Source organism: Podarcis pityusensis (genome assembly GCF_964106645.2).
Source record: "Podarcis pityusensis genome assembly, chromosome: 3".
Classification (NCBI taxonomy): Eukaryota; Metazoa; Chordata; class Lepidosauria; order Squamata; family Lacertidae; genus Podarcis; species Podarcis pityusensis.
In genome coordinates, this window is record NC_138026.1 from 74,123,991 (window position 1) to 74,145,865 (window position 21,875).

Below are 21,875 nucleotides of genomic sequence, written 5' to 3' on the forward strand. Positions count from 1 at the left end.
CTACAATGGAATATATCAAAAAGAGAATTTTCAGAAAGAAAACTGAGACACTGAGGGCAGAACTATGTGTAAGCTTAGCAAATACGTATTTCAAACTCACATTCACTGTCATGATGCAAATACTACACAATAGTGGACACATTTGGCAATGAGAATTGGAAGTGGGTCCTTTACCTGTCTTGCAGCCATCTATTTTCCTTTTTCTCCTCAGGTGGAAGGAAAGGGAAACTGATATTTTTCCTCACAATGTGGTGTTCTACTTGGAGTTTGGATCGAATGCTTGACGAGCTTTGAAAGAAAGGAAATAAGAGAAAGAATATGGCCGTTAGTCCAGTGACAAAGTAGTTCTTGGTTTGTAGTACTGTTTGGGACAGTATCTTGCTTAAGTTTGAAGAAAAAGTGTTGGAGGTTACTGCTGAATTAAAAATGTGAACCAAAGAACAGAGAAGAGAATAAGCAATAGAGAGAGAGAGAAATTAGACAGAGAGGTATAGGAACTGGACTTAGCAACTGAAGATAAGGAGAAGCTGCATTTTAAAAGGTGAAAAAGCAGAAATTGAAGGGAATATGAAAAGGATTTGGAGGAGGAGGAAGAGGAGGAGGAGAGGAAGGACACGCAAAAAGAAGGACAGATTAAGTTTCATCAGCAAAAGAAAGATGGTGAACGACTGAGAAGAAATAGCCCTTGGAGCTGTAGAGAGAAGAGGGGAGGAGAAGAGGTTTGTGAAAAGATAAACAATTGTGAGAGCAGGAAGCAGAAGGCTGTGTCAAATACACAGCTGTTTTGTTTTGGTTTTTTAGAAGAAAGTTCAGAAGAAGAAATTAATGGAAATGTAAGCCTATGGTGGGAGAAGTTGGCAGGAGGAATGTATCTGCTGCTGGAGCCTCTCAGCTGCACAAATACTATCTGAATCCCACTTATCTGAAAAGTTTGTGAGACATCCACAACCAATTTGAAGTTTGGGTAAATGAGACATTTCCACAGAGCTGCACCGAAATGGGACTATGCAGAGAATTTGCATAGTAAGTTCAAATAACCTCCTTCCATATCTCCCTTCTGCAAGCGCAGGGCAGGAATAAGTAACATGGAGCGAGACCATTTAACCACTGTGATTTGTCTCCTCTGTGGGACACATCGTAAAACCACAGCTGCCAGTGGTTTTGCAGCAAACACCACGTTTACCAAGGAGGGAGGAGATTATCACCTCTTGCTATGTGCTTGTGGTGTGTGTTCCTCCCTTGAATCCAGTCCCTGGGTACTTATTATCAAACTCTCTTAAATGCGGTTTGCCATCTATTTCTGTACACCTCTTTGCTGCCTCTGTAATTATTGTGGGCGTTTCTATAGTTACTTGGCCCAGGGGTGGCTTCTTCATTACAGCCGTGGTCTGTAGTTCAGCATGAGTAAGGGAATTTTGACTGTTGCTCAGTGCCCCCAGGAGCCACCAAGGCACCAGCACCAAGAGACAGGTTCTAAAACAAATAATAATGCAAGGTCGGTGTTTGTGTGTGGGTACCGCGCGATGGTTTGAAGTGAGGCTAGAAAAAGATCCAGCACTGGATATAGCAGATAGGTACGAGTGGGGCCCCAATGAAATTTGCCCTGGTGTGAACCCTGTCTCTCTTTTGTGGCTGCGCGCGTTGTATAAACTATACTTAACACAGTGCAAGGTGGGGAGCATCTGCGACTTTTTAAAGCCATGGGGATGGGAGTGTTTGATTCTGTCCCAGATATATAATGTGATTTGAGGCAGGTCAGAAAACCAACAGAACTGGATCTGATGATAACATCCTTCAGCATGTCATGCCTTTTCTTATACAGTGGTACCTCTGGTTAAGTACTTAATTCGTTCCGGAGGTCTGTTCTTAACCTGAAGCACCACTTTAGCTAATGGGGCCTCCCACTGCTGCCACCGCACAATTTCTGTTTTCATCCTGAAGCAAAGTTCTTAACCCAAGGTACTATTTCTGGGTTAGCATAGTCTGTAACCTGCAGCGTATGTAACCTGAAGCGTATGTAACCCGAGGTACCACTGTACTGATTTATACACCTCTATCACATCTCTCCTCCACCACCTTACTCGCCTCTTTTCTAACCTAAAAAGGCCCAAATGTTATAACCTTTCCTCACAGGGGTTTGCTCCAACCACTTGATTATTTTTGTTGCCCTTTTCAGAACCTTTTCCAGCTCTGCAATATCCTTCTTGAGCTGTGGCGGCCAGAATGGTACACAGTTTTTTAAAGTGGTCTCACCTTAGCTTTGAGTAGAGAGGGCTTCCGGTCGAAGATGGCGACGAGGTAAGACGCATTTGCCGGAGTTCATTTCGAATCCTCCCTAAAATCTGTGTTGTGGCACCCAGCCTTTCAAGTTCTTGCTGAAGATTGTATCAGAGTGCTGGAACCCATGCCAGGAGTTCACATTGCTGATAATTGTAAAGCCTGCATCGTAAATCAGCTTTAATGAGCAGATAATTGTATTCTCCGGCAGCCTTGGAAGCAGCCTTTGACTTACTGGTTTTCCGCCAGCTTACAGCCAGCTGTATTTCTATTTCTACCACCTTTTATTACCTTTTAAGCACTGCTATTTTAAAAGACTCATAATGATGGGCCAAGGCAAACGCCTAAGGGATTGTGACGAGGCTCTGTCCTCCCCAAGAGCCAAACAATTAAAAACCGACCCCCCCGTGTCTGGCAAACGGAGTGACCCCACTGAACACTACTATGGGGTGAAAACTCAGAACCGTTTCTACCCTCTAACGTCTCCAGAAACGACGTCAACACCAGAGGAATTATTTTTACCTCAGACTAAAACCACGGACGGCAAGCTTGGAGGAAGAGGGAGTGTCCCATTGAGGGTGGTGCAGGACGCTGGAGCTGAGGACTGCGCAAGACAAGAACAACAGGAACATCTCCATCTTGTGGTCAGAACCCTTAATTGCATATTCAAGAAGATTGATGTGCTATCCTCCCAGCTATGTAACCTCGAACAGAAAATTGATAACCTCTGGTCAGAGTTTAAACCAACTGTAGATACGGGGGACTTGAAGTGCCAGAGGTCCTTACCTCCAACCAAAAAAAGAAGTGTGATCCCTAAATATAAACCAAATCCTGCACTGAAACATCAAGCGTTGTCCCTGCAACCTAAGAAAATCTGCCTAAACATCGGGGCAGGGTCACCAAGGTGGCTTACTCTGAGTGGAGTTAAAAAGCATCTAAGCAATCTCCTAAACATAGAAATCTCACAATGCGATCTTATTGCAGTATTACCTTTGAACCAACACCTCAGGCAACAGAAAGTGATGCTTGCGTTTTACTCTCCAAGGATCCCTTCAGCTATCATCAGGCAGAAATCACTCTTGGCTAGGTATGATATCATCCCAACAAGAGTTTTTATGGATAGCATGACCCACCCCCTTCTACTTGCCGGCCACGGCACGGAGCAGACTCTGTCGGAGAGGTCAGGAGTACCTCGGGACATCGAGCCTCCTCTCTCGGAGGATATCCACCCGTACCGAAACTGGACTTACCCTACGCCCCCACGAGCTTTAAAGAAACCCACTGGCGCAAGTAATTCTCTGACCCCGCCGGAGGAAAGAGAGCTTTTAGCCACCTTTGGCGACCTTCCACCGAGAGAACAACAAGAAATAATTGATAGACTAGAAGTACTAAATCATCAGCTCATACATGTCCAGAAGAACGGAAAAGTCCTGCCCACTTTTCAGGATATCCCTGCCAGCTTTTCGGAGTCGTGTTTTAAGGAAGCAGGAAGTCTTCCTTACCTTAGTCCAGCTCCTAAACCCATGCCTCCCCCTCTTGTGGGCAAAACCCACCGACGCTTGGCAGACCCAGGTCTTGCCTCACAAGTTGGCCTCTCATCCCAACTCTTGATAAATTTTGACTCGCCCTCCAAGAGTCCCCCGCTGAGGAGTGTAACTCAGAGTTCCTTCCACCAAAACAATTCCTTACCATCTAATCCATCAATGCCGGAACTGGAGTCTTCATACTCCCCTGAGCGGCATAGACCCGACATACAAACGGTACCAGTACGCCGAGCATCCCCCGTACCTTCGCCAGTACCAGGTCAGGGGAGTGCTCCACCTACATCAAAAAATGGCCCGGATTTGATTGAAGACCCGGCCGGACATATAAACCAAATGGTTTCATCGGCGACCTTTGGACCTCGCGGTGGGGCAGTCTCAGCAAATCCAGTGGAGTTTCCCACTGAAGTGTCCGCCCTTGGGTTAGCCAGCGGGAGACCCGTTTTGTCGCCCCAGCCAGAATACCTCACTACCAACTTTAAGACTAGGTACCTTCAGCAGGTGCCTGCCATGCAAAGTAAAATAACTGACTTTTTTGTGGGGTCTGCCTTGCCTCCAAAGGACTCACATTTCTCCCCGAAATGACAGCGAATTGGTCACAACAGGAACTCCCCCCTATCAGTCCTCAGCTGGAACATTGCGGGCTGGAGGGGAAAAAAACTTGACCCAGAATTCTTGGAGTATATTAACCTGTTTCATATTATCTTGTTCCAAGAATCGTGGGAAGTAGAGAAAATTGCCCTAAATGGCTTTGAGCTTCTAGAACTCCCTGCCTGCCCCTCTCAGAAAGGAGGCCGCCCCAAAGGGGGCCTAATAATAGGCATCTCCCTCAACCTACATTCTAAATTTACTCTAGTACAGGCTTTGCCTCCTTACGCCCTTACCGGGCTGATTGAGGGGGAAAAGATCTCACTTCTAGTTACAAATGTTTACTTGCCACCTGGGGGTTCTTCCTCCGAACTGGGCTCTAAATGGGGCTCGCTAGAAGAGCATTTGCTCTCATGCTATGTTAAGTTTCCAAACACCCCGGCCATAATAGGTGGCGATTTTAACGCCCGCACAGCAGCAAATTGGGACTCGCTGACCAAAGCTAAATGGTGGGTTACCCCAAACCTTGATAATTATGATCTGGAACATATCATGAGGAGAACTTCTAAAGACCAACGAGCAAATGAGGCTGGAGTACTCCTCTATCAAATGGCCATCCGTTTAAATCTGGTCCCGCTAAACGGCACATGCCTCCCTGATATTCCAGGGGATTTCACTCACCTGAGCGTCAAATCAAACAGCGTCCTCGATTACCTGTTGGTCTCCAGTGATCTACTTAAGTGTATTTCCACCTTTAAGATCGAGAATGTACAATCTAGTGATCATCTTCCTCTGGTAGCCAAGCTTTCCCTGAACTGGCAGTCGGAGGCCCATAGACATGCGACCCAGATGGTAACCAACGAATCTCTCCAAGTAAGAGGAATCAAATGGTCGGAGACCCAGGCTCAAAGGTATCAGGAATTCTTTCAAAAAGAAATCCTCGGGCCCCATTCCAACATAGGCTCTGCCTCAGATGAGCATAGCATAGTGTTGAAACGCTTCCACTATCATACGACTGATCTTACGTCCTTCTTCAGGTTACCACCCAAAATATTAAATCGAAACGAGTATACTTACGGTGCCCCCTGGTATAATTCTCAGTGCAAACAAGCAAGACAGCGCCTTCGTGCTATATATAATGTATATAAGACCTCTGATGCATCTACTCTGCCAGCTAGTTATGCACAAGCCAAGCAAGTTTACAAACGCACGCAGAAAATTGCCAAACGTGAGTGGCAACAAAATCGCTGGCAGGCCTTGATTACTGCTTCAAAGCCACATAGATCCAGGGAATTCTGGTCTTTGATTAATAGAAGGGCGAGGAAATACCCAAGGGCTGTCATCCCAGCACCGACATGGGAATTGTTCCTGAAGAAATGTTTCTCACAGGCAGATGCCCCCTCCGACCATCTGATGCATCTGTTTTCCCACCTACCTATTTGGCCTTCCACCGATCCTGACGAAATAGCTAAGCTAATAGCCCAGCTGAAACCGGGCAAAGCCCCAGGGCCCGACCTGATCCCTGCTGAAGCCATCAAACTACACCCAAAATGGTGGGCTGGCATCTTGGCCAAAACCTTCGACGCAATCAACGCTTCCGGTCTCATCCCCAAAATATGGAAGGAGGCCATTATAGTACCAATTCATAAAAAAGGTTCTCCAATGGAGCCGGAAAACTACCGCAACATCAGCCTCCTCTCGATCATAGGGAAAATTTATGCCAGCTTTTTGCTGACTAAACTATCGCGATGGGTAGATGAGACTAACCAGATTGGCCATGAACAAGCAGGGTTCAGAACTAAACGTTCTACAACTGATCATGCGATAGTTCTTTACCATCTGGCACGGAAGTACTCCTCCCCTCCCCGGGGCTACCTTTGTGCTGCCTTCTTAGATCTAAAGGCAGCCTTTGACAGCGTTCCTAGAAATATTCTTTGGGAGAAACTTGCGAAACAGGGCATCGATAGAAGACTCCTATGGCTTATAAGTCAGCTCCACGAAGGTACCCATGCCAGAGTGAGACTTACTCCTGCGGGCGACCTCACAAATTCGATACCAATAAACAAGGGAGTGCGCCAAGGATGTATACTGGCTCCCTGCCTATTCAACCTATTCATCAGCGACATGCGAGCACCCCTAGTCAACTCATCTCCAAGTACACACGCGCCTAGACTAGCGGATTACCGCTGTCCACTCCTTTTATATGCGGACGATGCGGTAATTCTATCTTATACACGTGTTGGACTAACCAGAGCTCTGAAGATCTTTGCCACGTATTGTCAACTCAACCAATTAACCATCAACCATGTTAAATCTAAGATTCTGATTTTCACCAGAAGTCGGAGATTATACGAATGGAAGCTTGGCGGAGCAAAAATAGAGCAAGTCCTAAAATTTCAATACCTAGGAGTTATTTTTCAATACAATTTGGGGTGGAAAGCACAAATTCAACACCTACTTAATAAGGCCAAAACTCTGTCATATGCGCTCCTCCGATTTTTCTTTTCGGATGGAGCTTTGCATGTTCCCTCGGCCCTAAAGGTGTTCAAGGCAAAAGTGGTTACCGCGCTTGCCTATGCTGCCCCGCTCTGGGCCGTGATGACAGATCTTGCTCCTCTTGAGACTCTGCAAAACCAATTCCTACGTCGGATCCTAATGCTTCCCCTGTGCGTAAGTAACGCAGCCATGCGACTAGAATTGAAGATCGCATCCCTAGAAACCTGCCTGTGGAAGCAAGTCTTCAGTTATTGGTTATCATTGTGGCATAGATTACCAGACCATTACCTTGTCCAATGCTTATGGCGAGATGAATTCTCCAGCCTTTGGACTAGTAGAATTCATGCCAAACTCCTGAGTTACGGAATCTCTCCCTTAGATTCCCTAAAACTAGATCAAATCACTGCTCAAAGACTGATCCGCCAAAGACTGGATGACATCGATTTACAGCGAAATTATACGCTGGGGGGAGGTGTTTGTTCGCCCCAGAACATTGGTATTACTTTAACTTACTGCGTTCCATCATACCTCTCCTCCCTTTCGACTGTTGCCCATAGGCTGGCCTTCACCAAAGCGAGGTTTAACGTTTTTCCCTCCAATGTTCTGAGACATAGATTCTCAAAGGGCCAAGCCTCCGCCATGTGCGAATGTGATAAGGAGACGCCGGAGTCGCTTCAGCACATTATGTTCACTTGCCCCTTGTTCAACGGGCCACGGGCAAATTTGTTGGGATCAATCATGCAGAAACTAGAGGGTACCCCACCAAAATTCCACCTTGCCCAAATCTTGCAGGATAAGGATACCCATACGACCCTGAAAGTGGCTAGGTTTCTGGTCGCTGTCCTTACCCAAAAGCGTTGCCAAGGAGCACTACAAGCTAATTAAGGCGCAGTATGTCATTCCATCTCATAGTATTTTATTGTTACAGTGGTGTTTTAGCGGCTGTTTTTACCCACGTGCACAAGCTGTTATTTATGTCTTGTTTTTTTCTGTATGGGCCTATGGCCGTAATAAATATTATTATTATTATTATTATAGCTTTGAGTAATGGCATTATCATATTGGCAGCTTTGTTTATAGTCCCTTTCCTCATGATCCCTAACATGGAATTCACCCTTTTTGCAGCTGCTGCATGTTGCGTCAATATCTCCACTGAGCTATCTATTGTTGTTGTTGTTGTTGTTGTTGTTGTTGTTGTTGTTGTTGACCAATTCAGACCCTATCAGTGTATATTTTTAATTAGGATTGTTTGTCCCAATATGACTCACTTTGCAAATTTAACATGGAGTGAGTTTTGAAATGTTATAATAATAATAACAACACAGTCGTACCTTGGTTTTCGAACAGCTTAGTTCATGAGCAACTTGGAACTCGAACGTCACAAACCTGGAAGTAGGTGTTCTGGTTTGCAAACTTTGCCTCGGAAGCTGAACGTCTGGTGCGGCTTCTGCGGCTTCTGATTGGCTGCAGGACACTCCTGCAGCCAATTGGAAGCCTCACCTTGGTTTCTGAACGTTTTGGAAGTTTGAACAGACTTCCGGAATGCATTCTGTTCGAAAACCAAGGTATGACTGTATTAATGTAATAATAATAAATCACAAATTTCTTTCTTTCTTTCTTTCTTTCTTTCTTTCTTTCTTTCTTTCTTTCTTTCTTTCTAACTTTATGTCGGAACGTATAACAGAATCATAGTGGAGAGCCATTTGTATGAAATAGCTTCCACATGAACAAATGAGCGTGACTGTATCAGAAAGTATGCTTGAAAACAAGTGTTTCCTCCCTGACCTAATGGCTTTGGAGTTTTTCCACAGACGAACCTCACCTGACAATGAGATGCTAAAAGTTATGTGCAACTTTTACCACAAAAGAACCAGCAGTTAAGAGGGCTTTCAAATATCACCGTAGGATTTATTCACAGCATTGCAAGCCGGTGTCCCAAGCCCCATCACCTTGATGTAGCCCCCTGGGCAACCAGCAGTCCTGCGCTACACAGCGCCACAGCCTCACCAGCAGCCGTTGATTTTTATTGATCCATTCCTTGTTCTTTTAATCTGGTGGCAACTGCATGCACAAGCTCTATCCTGACAAATGAACAGCTGTGAGTAACACCGGGGCCTGAGATATAATTATTTTAATTTGATTGCATCTTATGCCTCCGAGCCCAGATGGCATGACAAAGCCTTGGTGCCATCCTGCTGGGTTGGCACACTGGGGCCGCCAGACACTGGTTTCAACCACTGAGCATTGAAAAGGCAGCGTCTTCATTCAAGTGGGAGGAACCCTGCCAGCGCTCTAGGAAAGAAAGATGGTCAAGGCAGCAGAATAGCCTTAGTCCTGCTTGGGGAGGTGTCTCCATAAAGCTAAGTGATATTTGCCTCCTTTTCTCTCCTCCCTCGCCCTCCTGCCCTATCCACCCTCCCCTTTCCCTCATGGCCTAAATGGTCTGGAATTGAAATCACAGTATCTCTTAGGCAATGATGCTTTCTCAGGGCAGCAGGTGAAGAGAACCGAGCACATGTTTCTTTTGCTGTTTTTACCATCCTGCACTACAGACCCAGAGACTGATTGATGGATTTTTTTTTTAACATAGCATTCTTGAGGCCCCAAGCCTGCCTCTGTCAGCCACACTGAACATATGTCTACATATTCCCCTGGGCAGCATTTAAATGTGCGCATCCATGTGGCTGTATTTGTTTAGTGTGTGCTCCCACTGATCTAATGGGACCTTTCCCATGACCCATTGCTTCCTTAAGTTTGCCACTTGCTGCTGTCAAGTGAGAGAAGCCTTAACTTGGAAGGCTAGCGCTGGAAGTGAATGAGACCCTCCCTCCTATGCACCCCCCCCAGCTTCTTTTTCAAACTGAATTCTCTAGCTGATGGATTGTCAAACGCAGTTCAGTTGAGAACCTTCCATCTAGATGTTAATAAAAAGCTCAACAGCTGCTACAATCCTGTGCCATTTGTGTGAATGCAAAATTTGCAGAGTTGCTTTCTGGCAGAAGAAGTAAAGGCTTGTCTAAAATATCAAACACAATTTGCATCCACGGCCACAATGATAAAAACTGTTAAGGAATAAGAGATGATTGGGCGAGGACACAGAATGTTAATAGTAGCACTGGAGAATTGCTTCCATGTGAACCTGAATAAATTTGCTATTCTGTTTTAACTAAGCTGGGATAAACAATTGACATCTCAAGCCTATAGCTTACTCCCTGATAAGTGTACATGCATAGGGTTAGGATTCAGCTGTTAGTGGGAAATTATGTGAGTGTGTAAAAGTTTAAATCTTTAAAAGGAAAAATCTGAATTTTTTCCCCTACTGCCCTGAATATAAGATCAGTCCCCCAAACTGCTTTTAGTCAGAGACTATAAATGCTATTGATTATTTTGTTCTAGCCTTAAAGAGATCTTCATTCACAATAGCCTTGTTGATTTTTTCCCCATTCTACATATGGGTTATACTTTTTAAAAAATTGTTCAATAAACTCCCGTGGTGCAAATGAAAACAAAGACAGCTGCCACATTATTGCCTGTTTCAAAAGGAATGCCCCCTATTTCAGATCACAGAATATAATTTGCCAGCACCAGCAGCCCAGACACTGTGTGATGTTATACTGTTCCTTACAGCTGAAATTTTGAACTGACAGGTGTTAAGACGAATGCCTGCAGAGAGATCGTTTGGAACAGTATGTATGAAAGCAGAGCAGCTGACAAAGCCCATTCACCCAAAGATGACGATAGGCAGGGTCTGCTCCAGGGCTGAGAGGGCCTTAGGCAAAGTACCTCTTGTTGGGCCCACCAGTGTAGCTGGTGGCAGAAGCACTCAAACAGGGAAGGGCCATAGCTTAGTGGAAGGGTATCTGCTTTGCACGCAGAAGTCCCCAGGTTCATTCACCGGCATCTCCAGGACAGAACCCTGTCAGCAGTCCTGGAGAGCCGCTGCCAATCTGTGCAGGCAATACTGATCGAGGTGGATCAATGGCAGATTCCCATGTTGCAATGAGCACCAGCTAATCTGGGGAAGCTACAATGTGTAGCATCATATGGGGGGAACAATGGGAATTTAAATGGTGCCTCAGCTAGACCCAACCTAGTATCAGAGCCGTCTTTCCCATTGGTCTTAGTGGTTCGTTGCGCCAGGGTGCCGGCCTCTCAGGGGCGCCCTAGCGAGTGGGAGAGCTGAGCGGCTTTGCCGGCAGCCTCCCCTTTCCCTGCATACCCGCCAGCTGCACCCCACCAACTACAGTGGTACCTCAGGTTACATACGCTTCAGGTTACAGACTCCACTAACCCAGAAATAGTACCTCAGGTTAAGAACTTTGCTTCAGGATGAGAACAGAAATCGTGCAGCGGCGGTGCGGCGGCATTGGAAGGCCCCATTAGCTAAAGTGGTGCTTCAGGTTAAGAACAGCTTCAGGTTAAGAATGGACCTCCGGAACGAATTAAGTACGTAACCAGAGGTACCACTGTATATGGCTGGCAGGCGTGCAGCTTCTCTCCCAAGCCTCTGCATCTGTTAAAGACGAACCTGCTCCCGGTCGTTGTCCTCCTCCTGCTTCCTGGTGAAAGGCGGCGTGCAGCCTTCCCAGGCTGCCTTCTTGGGCACCCTGACACCGGAAAGCATGTCCGCCAGCACGTTTTCCTGCTTGATTGCAGAGGACACCGCCCCCTCCCTTCTTTTGGAGTGGGGGGGCACCAGAGGGATCTTTGCACAACGGCTCCAGATATGCTTAAGACGGCCCTGCCTAGTATGCATCACATTGGAGTACCAGAAAACAAAGAAGTTCATAGACATGGTGGAGGCTGGGGGATGCTTAAAGGATACCCAAAGGGGGTCAGCCAGGCAGCCATCAGAAGTGGACCTTGTTAGGGCACTGGGCCTCCAGCAGCTGCCTGATGATGCCAAATGCTGACCCTGGACCTGACGGTAGGCTTGTAGAAGAGAAAATGGCAAGCTCTGCCCACAGGTGAGCCCTGCTGTGTTTGTTTCTGGGCTTTGGGCTACATTCATTCCTGTAAACCGAAATGAGGAAATTTGTTCTTCTTTAAATAGTTAAATGTAGTTGTGTACCGACTCCAGTCATTCTCAGATTTTGTCAGTTCAGAGGTTAATCATTGTGGGGATCATGGATGCCTCAAGTGAGCTCTGAACCCCATAAGTTCGGACTATACTTTCCTCCACCACCACCACCTTCTCCTCCTCCTCCATCTGCTCTTCCTTCTTCTTTACACGTGCTTAAGCATCCTTTGATGTTACAGCATGAAATGGTGTTTTGTCACTCAAACATAAAGTTTATGAACTGTATTGAAAAGTATTGAGGTGTGGGCAATAGGAAAGCTATGTTTGGGGTACATCACTGTAATGGTCATTTCTCTTACACACACAGACCCACACACTACATGTGTAAATTTTCGCTAATAGGCCAGGTCTGGAATCTCTAGCACAAAGCTGCGGAACAGAAGTGCTGAAATCCAGCTCCCATCATCCTTGACCATTGACCAAGCTGCCTGGGGCTGATGTAAGTTGGAGCCCAACAACATCTGGAGGGCCAGAGGTTTCCTTCTGGTGGCCTAGGATAATATTAGGTAAAGGGACCCCTGACCATTAGGTCCAGTCGCGGACGACTCTGGGGTTGCGGTGCTCATCTCGCTTTATTGGCCAAGGGAGCCGGCGTACAGCTTCCGGGTCATGTGGCCAGCATGACTAAGCCGCTTCTGGCGAACCAGAGCAGCGCACGGAAACGCCGTTTACCTTCCCGCCGGAGTGGTACCTATTTATCTACTTGCACTTTGATGTGCTTTCAAACTGCTAGGTTGGCAGGAGTGGGGACCGAGCAATGGGAGCTCACCCCGTTGCGGGGATTTGAACCGCCGACCTTCTGATCAGCAAGTCCTAGGCTCTGTGGTTTAATCCACAGTGCCACCCACATCCCTAGGATAATATTAGTGCAAGAGCAAATTTGGCACACTATGAAGGCAATGGAACTGAGGCAGAGAGGAATTGGGAAACCTTATCAATAAGAGAATGATAGGAGAAAGTTGCCACATAGTGACTTTCTATCATAAATGGCCTTATTCACACCTCTCTTTTTATATAAAATACACACATATGCATACAAGGACCTTTGAAATAGAAATGAATAGCTGAATATCCATGTGGCAAACATTCAGGGCTTGTAGTATCATGGTTGACGGTGGAGCCATGTATTGGGGTCAATATGCTTCATGCATCCAACATGCCATTTCCAATGTCCCCATGTAGTTAAATTTCCAAAGGCCATCCATGGGGCCAGGCAAATTTGAGTTCCATTTTCTCGTCACAGCCCAGGAATGGAAGATTCTTTTAGTGTATTTGCACTAATTGGATTCTTTTAGTGTATTGGTACTCTAGATGGAGTATGACCAAGGCTCTAGAATAACATTAGCTTTTCCTCACTGCTGCATCACACTGTTGACTCATGTAAAGCTTATGGTCTGCTAAGACAACTAGATCCTTTTCTCGTGTGACACTTCCATCTTGATGTGGTTTCTCCCTGAAGACATAAGGCATGTTCCATACTTGTCGCAGAATTGAGTGGGAAAGATGCAGTCTCTTTAGGTTGTACTATTTCAGCTTTCAGTTGGCAGTTTCAATTTTTTTATTTTAAAAAAACCTATGTAAAAAGGGGTGTGTGTGGAACATTGTTGCAGACAAAATCTAGCATATGAAGAAAAAGATTCTACTCCATCCATTCTGTGCTAGTTTACTATTTGCCAAATAATAATAATAATAATAATAATAATAATACTCCGCCCATCTGGCTTTGTTTCCCCAACCACTCTGGTTTATTTGTTTTACGCATAGGGCACAATTTAGAAATGTGATTCCTCACCTGTAATTCGATGTAGTATAGTACTATTTACCTAGCTTTTTGCTATATCTGTAGAACAGACCTTAAGTGACACCCCTATCTAAAATTGTGGTGAGCAGCTGCTGAAAATACAGAGCAGGATGGGGCAGTGATCTGACTCAGTTTTCTATAGTCGTGTGCAAATTTGTTTCATTTTCTGAAGCACAGTCCCAAGCTGGATCTGTTCTGTAGCATGGACAACTCTCCACTAACACCTTCCTCTAGAACCATGGTGTGCTCCAGCCAGCTCCATTTATACAAAAAAAGAGATCACAAGGGCAAGCAGGATATGAATGATGACAATCAAATCAGCGGAGGATTGTTTGGACAATTTGCATCCGCTGCTCTTCTTAAGCTGGATAGCTGAGTACACAGTCTAATGTACACACACCAGCCTTGGTTAGCAAAAGTGATGTAAAATATTTATATCCCAGACAAACAGTGCCAAGTGTTTCCCCAACAAATGTAGCCATCTAATAAACACCATATTGCGCTATACCATTTATTATTAGATCCATGAAGCTGCATTTGCTTGGGAAAATATGGAGGAAGTTAGCCAGTCTGTTGCTGGGCATTCAGAGGGGTTGCCTGGGATGACTGCAAACTATGGCAATTGCTTAAAACCTCAATGCATGGTGATTGCAGCAGCTATGTGAAAAGTAGGCACTGCTGATTTTGATTTTCTCTCTCCAAACCAGCCTTTTCCTATCTGCTGTCCTCCAGATATTTTGGACCCCAACTCCCTAACCAGTGGCCATGCTAGTCGCTGGATCTCTTGGGAGTTGGGGCTAAACAACATTTTTGGGGAGCACCAGGTTGGGGAAAGCTGTTGACAAGTCCAATAACGATGTGGTTGACAAGTCCAATAAGCAAAATGGCTTTTGCAGAAGCTGACATGCAGAAACAAAATATGGTCCAGTTCTTTTTTAAAGAACTTAACTCTTCTATAGGGGAATGCTGGTTATTTTTGTAGGCATTTAGACAAGAGCAGCTTGAAAGTTTCTCGGCTTTTAACAAAAGACCTTGGGACATTTTTAAATCGGACGCTTCAATGGGTTTCTCCTTTCGTCCACTATAATCTGAATGTAAAACTTACATTGGTTGCTGATTTCTGTACTTCAGTAGAGAAGCTCCAAGGAACTTGTTTATTACATCTTGCTTTCAGATAGAGTCTTGTCCAGCTTTTATTTTCAAACCTGTCATGAGATCGATTTGGGGAAGACATGTTTTCTGTCCCAGATCTGGCCCATCAAAATCAATGGACTTAGGTTAGTCATTGACTGAAGTCCATTGATTTAAATAGGTCTCCTCTGAGTGTGCCATAGTTTTGGATAGAACCCATTTCACTGTGCCTATAGAACATCTTGGTTTGCTGCTGTGACAGGAAAAAAAGAAAAGAAGCAAATGTGTTAAATCCAACATATTTTCTTATTCTGATGACCGTTTAATATAAGATCTCTCCATTTGGTTTATTTTCTGGTTATCATTTCCAAACCCCAATTTATATCATTAGAGATCATAATTTGGGAATAGTACATTTCACTGGCCATGTGACTTTGTTTGTCGCTTTTGAGAGCCTTTGCTGGATTGCTGTGAGAGCTGTGATGGCCTAGGAACTGAAGAACTCCATGACTCCTTTTCTCCCTTGATTTCTCCTCTACAATCTTTTCCACATTAACACAGCTCGAGGGACCCTTCTAGAGCAGGAGCAGCTAATCTGTGGTGCTTCACATGTTGTTGGACTACAACTCCCATCATCCCTGACCACCTGTGGGACTGATAGAGTTGGAGACCATCAATGACCAGGGGGGCACAAATCATTCCCCTGTGTCCTAGAAGCTCAAATACATTTCTAAGCATTCCATGTGGAAATGTTTTCAATGTTCATCAATGTAATTTGGATTAATTCAAGAATGCCGAACAGGTTTTATTCAGATGATCCTGCAAAATGATCTTTCAATTAAACCAAAAACCCTCATTATTCATCCATTTGTTTATTTTGCTTAGTGTTGAATATTCTGCAAAATACATGCTCTCATATTGAGTCTCACAAGAAAAGTCTGGAGACACCACATACTGATTAATTCAACGTTCTGAATCATATCAGATTTTAGTAAGGAAGCTAGTGAAGAAAACAAGTATCTCTGCCCTACGCAGTGTTCCCCAAGCTTGGGCCTCCAGCTGTTTTTTGGACTACAATTCCCATCATCCTTGACCACTGGTCTTGCTAGCGAGGGATGATGGGAGTTGTAGTCCAATAACAGCTGGAGGCCCAAGGTTGGGGAACACTGCCCTACAGCATATGGTGTTACACTGCTAATTCCTATTAAGATAGAAAAAATGTCAACCCCAAGCCACTGTTAATAATCAGATGGGTTTTCTTTTTAGCCCTAGTAATTTAGAAAAGGCAAGGTTAGGAATGAAACTAATGTTCTGCTAGATGTGATCTGATCACATGTAGATTTGAGACCCCTCTCTCTTAAATATGTCTTTATAGGTTAGAGTTCTAAACAGCTCCCCCCCCCCAAAAAAAGGATGCATTTAGGAAGTTAAACTGTCTTTTTTCATGAATTATCTTTCTTACAGGGCTTAAAGATATGTCAAGCTTTGCTGCAGTAAATCCATTTCTTGCCGTAATGGAGTAATGTAAGCAACCTTAGGCTGCCGTTTAAACAATTCCCAGTGTGTGGCATAGCCGGTGCAGTTTGAAATGCCTCTGTCTATCTAAACAGAAACAGATGTTCGAACAGCAGAGCTGTGCAGAAGTCATTCTTCAAACAGTAGATTAAAACATCTGCCAGGAGCATCGGATGAGGTCTGACAAGCAGCAGCAACATCAGCTGGGCCTGCCAGTCACTTCCACTTAGGAACTAGAAAGGATGAGGAGAGGGGAATCCTCTGGCCAGCCAGTTCTGATACAGTTATCCATGCTCCCTTCATACCTCCCTTCTCATTTAGAAGGTTTGTGGTTGTATCCAACAAATTCATTCCATTAGCACAAAGACTTCTGCTTGCGCAACAGGACTTCCTCTCTTCTTGTCTCCTTTCCCTGCACCTTCATATATGTTCTGAGCATTCCCCACAATTCTCTGAAGTAGATGGAGGAAGTGAGGGAAGACAACAGGGAGAGGAAGGTCCTATTGTGCAGGCAGAAGGCCTTGCACTAACTGGACGACTTCATTTGATATAACCTGTAATGGTTCTAGGGGTTGCTCGTGCGTAAGCAGGTGCCTATCTCCCCGGCTGGGTGTAAACACCTGGCTGGGTTGCCAAAGTGAACCTTTTCTGTCCGGACAGCCACTCACCCGTGGCTGACTCAATCGCTGGCAGAATCCGTGAGTGGGCGTTTCTTAAACTTCTTCCAGCAAAGAAGTTCTTTGACGCCTAGTCTCCTCCTACTCTCTCTGCGCGGAAGCCTTCTGCGCAGGGAGGGCGAGGGCAACGGAGGACCCCTACTCTCCCCGCTGGTCCCAGGCAAGGAGTCATGGGACCGCCTCGCCACTTCCCCCAGCTGCCCCCCTTCTCCCCTGGTGCTACGCTGATTCTCTTCCCCAGAAGATGGGCTGCTCCTCCCAATCCCTGGACGCTCTCTGGAATCCCTCTGGCTTTCGCTCTCCCCCTCCAGTACTGATGGCAGTTCCCTGACATCACCCTATGCTTTCGGTTGCCTAAAATTCCACAAATTAGGTCCCCAAGACACCCCAAATAACTCACACATCACACAGCATTTTTGTTTAAGGTTTTTGGCATAATTTTGGCCACAACTTTATTCAAATCCAAAAAATGTGAGTGGTTGCTTAGGCATTGGTTGAGACTATCTGCCCCCAGTGGGGACAGACTAACATTTTGCAAGCATGCGAAAGTCAGAAAAGGGGAATACATTTGGGGGTTGCGACGGAGCAGGGAACCTGCCCTCAGCCCTCCCCAAATGCAACCAGGGGCTCTTGTGTGGCCCTAGCCCCTTGACAGGCTTCGGACAAAAGCAATGTTGAGCCCCTGTATTCCTTTAATGGAATACCCTGCAGCAGCAGCATTAGAGGGGCAGGCACAGCCAATCCATGCCCCTCAACCAACCAAACCATAAACCAATGCCTAACCGCAACCTTACAAGTTGTGACAATTTGCTATGCAGTAGGCAAAAACCAAAGGGCACCAGCCAGTCAGCCAGATGGACAAAATTCCTGCCAGGCCCCTGCCCCAAGAGCAGACGACCCCATGACAGGCATAGCAAGGTCAATGCGAACAACCCTAAATATGGGGGCGGGGGGACGGGCAATCCGATGCACAGAGCGAAAACAGGAAGCGCTATGCTTCGTGCAGGGAGTTTTAACATTTCTGGCTGTCAATCACAGAATGGCAACATTAACTTCCTTCCAACAACAAGGGAAGCCCAATCACAACAGTGGCCAATGATCAATTAGCCCCACAATGTTGGAGTATCTTGTCGGCCCCCACCGCAACACGTGCTCTCCATGAAGGAGAACACGCCTTACTTCATGAATTTTTTCTGCTGCAGATTTGCAACAAATAGATAGATATAGATTTTCTGTCATTCAACAGTATTGTGTTTGTGAAGGGTTTGTTTTTGTTTTCTTTGACTTTGCTGCATGTATTTTTCATACGCTGAGCTGTCGAAATCACTGAGTTGGTACTATCACACCTCCAAGGAAACACGAGCAGGAGTTAGTTAATGCGTAAAGCAGCAATCCTAATCACACTTAATTGAGAGGAAGGCCAATGGATCTCAGCTGATGTGCAAGGCATGTTACCTGATGGGCTTCTAAGTTGTTTGTTGCCAGTCTCCAAATTAACTCAAGTACCTGATCCCGAAGGAGGAAAACAAACATGAGATAAATGGGACTAGTTTGCAAGAAGACTTCAGCCAGCAAGCAGGGATGTTCCCAGGGCTGAATACAGCTGCAGGCAGGCAGGATGGGCAGAGTGACTAGGGCTGCAATCCTCATCCCAGTTACCTGGGAGTAAGCCTCAGTGAATTCAATAGAACTTGCTAGGATTGCACTGTCAACTTGTAATTGGCACCAAGAAAGTGAAGGTAAGGGAATTTTGGAGGCTCGTGGAAACTAAAGAGGCACAGGACTGCCATATTTAGACCTTGGAGGTACCACTGCATAGAAAGGAAAGTTATCCATGGTGTGCAGCTTCCCCATGGCCACAGCCCAGTGTCTTGTCCATCTCAACAACTGTCAAAAGATAGCAGGAGAGAGCTGGGTTTAATATATTGACACCATCTTGTCAACATGCAGCAAGCCTCTAGCTTCTGATGGAATGTCCTCTGAAGAAAATGTAAATATGTGCCCTATGATCATATTTGTTTGTAGCTTTATCATTCAGTTACACAACAGCAACCTTAACAACAGCCTGGCAGGTATATGTAGCAAGCTCCCTTATCCTAATATAATGATGTTACTTGTGTACTCTCATCATGAAACCTTCAGACTGTGTATAGCAGTTGAAAAACAAAGCTGCTTGGGCTTTTGGAAAAGCAATTTGTAGCTGTTGCTGAAGCTTATTTGCGAACCGTGCCAAATTGGACTTGATTCCCTTTTCAGGGAACAGGTGTCCACATTATTGAAGCCACTTACCCCAGTGGCACTAAATGAACTCCTTTGCAATCTTTGTAAAAAAAAAGGAGGTAGAGAAGTTCTTGTTTTTAGCTAACGGGGTGGGTGGAGAGTATGCTGAATGGTGGAAGGGAGGAGGGCAGGACGGAGAGATCCTCGCAGAAAGAGCAGCACTTGACTTCCATCTAAGGGATCACAGTCACACACTAATTTTTTGTTCCAGAGATAGAATCGCACTTTAAAGAGAACCATACATTCATTTGTGAAACTCAAACTTGTCACGTTTCTAACAAAGTGAATCAGGAGCAGATGAAAAGAAGAAAAACCTGGAAGCTTATTTCCAAATAATAGCACTAGGTGATTATTTTATTTTATATTATTATATTATTATATATTATTATTATTATTATTATTATTATTATTATTATTATTATTTTCACAAGCTTTCTCCTCTCTAGCCCTGAACACACAAATATGAAATTCTGCAAGGATTTAAAGACTGACTCTACTATTCTTGGGGTGGGAGAGCATTTGCAGGGGTTGAACGGGAGTGCTTAGGAACTGAGGAAGCCGCCTTATACCAAGGGCTTGCCCCAACACCTCTGTTTGCCTTTCTGCTTTACCCCAGGAAAACCTGTGGTTTAGTGCTGAATTGGACTAAACGTCAATGGGATATTCTGCAGATTCCCATCTGTTCAATTCGTTGATCAAGAGCATGTTTTCCAGGGGAAAGTAGCGGGGCAAATGCAAAACCACTCAGACCCATGCCTAGAAAACATGGGGCAAGTGGAAAACCGCTCCGACCCATGCTTTCTAGGCATGAGACAAGCAGAGGTGTGGATGCGCCCCAAGTCCGACACTGGCTCATCTACACTGACTGACAGTGACTGTCCAAGGTTTCAGGCAGGGGACGTTCCCAGCCCTACATGGAGATGCTGGGTATTGTCCCAACCCCTCGTTCTTTTCATGCAACTTTCCCCTTTCCTGGCCACGTTCCCACTATCCTGGTTCTCAGACTGTGTTTCCTGATCAAGTGAAGAAAAGGACTGGGAAAGGAAGAACGGGAAGGGTTAAGCATCCCCTCTCACTGCCACATCCCCTGTGCAAATGCTTTGTCTGTTGGAGGCAAGTATGCAACTGGAAACTGGGTGTTTACTGATGAATGCCTAGTTGCAGCCTCATAAATACGAAGGAATCCTCCCACTTTTATCACAACACATCTTAGTATTAGGGAACAGATCATTATTTGATGGAGGCTGGTCCATTAGCATGAATGGGGCACTGTCCCACCAACCTCAGACTGTAATCAGCACCCCACTACTCCAGCAGCCTTCTTAGGAGCTCAGGAATAGATCATGAAGACTCAATTAGAAGTATCCTTGCACATGCAGAAAGCTCTAGGTTCTGTCCTTGCCAACTGTAGTTAAAAGGATCAAGAGTCAAGGGCCGTGAAGGAGCTTCTGCCTGAGATCCTGGAGGCCACTGCCAGTCAGAGCAGACAATGCTGGACAAATGATAAAGGTAAAGGGACCCCTGACCATTAGGTCCAGTCGTGGCCGACTCTGGGGTTGCGGTGCTCATCTCGCTTTATTGGTCGAGGGAGCTGGCGTACAGCTTCCGGGTCATGTGGCCAGCATGACTAAGCCGCTTCTGGCGAACCAGAGCAGTGCACGGAAACGCTGTTTACCTTCCCGCTGGAGCGGTACCTATTTATCTACTTGCACTTTGACGTGCTTTCGAACTGCTAGGTTGGCAGGAGCAGGGACTGAGCAATGGGAGCTCACCCCGTCATGGGGATTCGAACCGCCGAACTTCTGATCGGCAAGTCCTAGGCTCTGTGGTTTAACCCACAACGCCACCCACGTCCTCGGACAAATGATAAAGGTAAAGGGACCCCTGACCATTAGATCCAGTCGTGACCGACTCTGGGGTTGCGGCGCTCATCTTGCTTTATTGGCTGAGGGAGCCGGTGTACAGCTTCCGGGTCATGTGGCCAGCATGACTAAGCTGCTTCTGGTGAAGCAGAGAAGTACATGGAAACGCCGTTTACCTTCCCATCGGAGCGGTACCTATTTATCTACTTGCACTTTGACGTGCTTTCGAACTGCTAGGTTGGCAGGAGCAGGGACAGAGCAACGGGAGCTCACCCCGTCGCAAGGATTCGAACCGCTGACCTTCTGATCGGCAAGTCCTAGGCTCTGTGGTTTAAACCACAGCGCCACCCGCGTCCTCGGACAAATGATACAGGCAGCTAAAATAGTTCTGACCTTGAATGCCTTTGCAAATTGTTATGCATAGACAGCACAATACCAATTTGAACATGAACTACTCGATGCAAAAACTGTATCAGATTAAAGAAAATGCAGTTGTCACTTGTCAACAATTAGCAGGGTTGCAATGTTTGTGGTCATTTACACGTACATGGGAAGCGACAGAAGTAATATCTTTTTGTTTTCATGCAAGCATTTGGTGCATAGGAGTTGTCTAGTAAGCACACATTT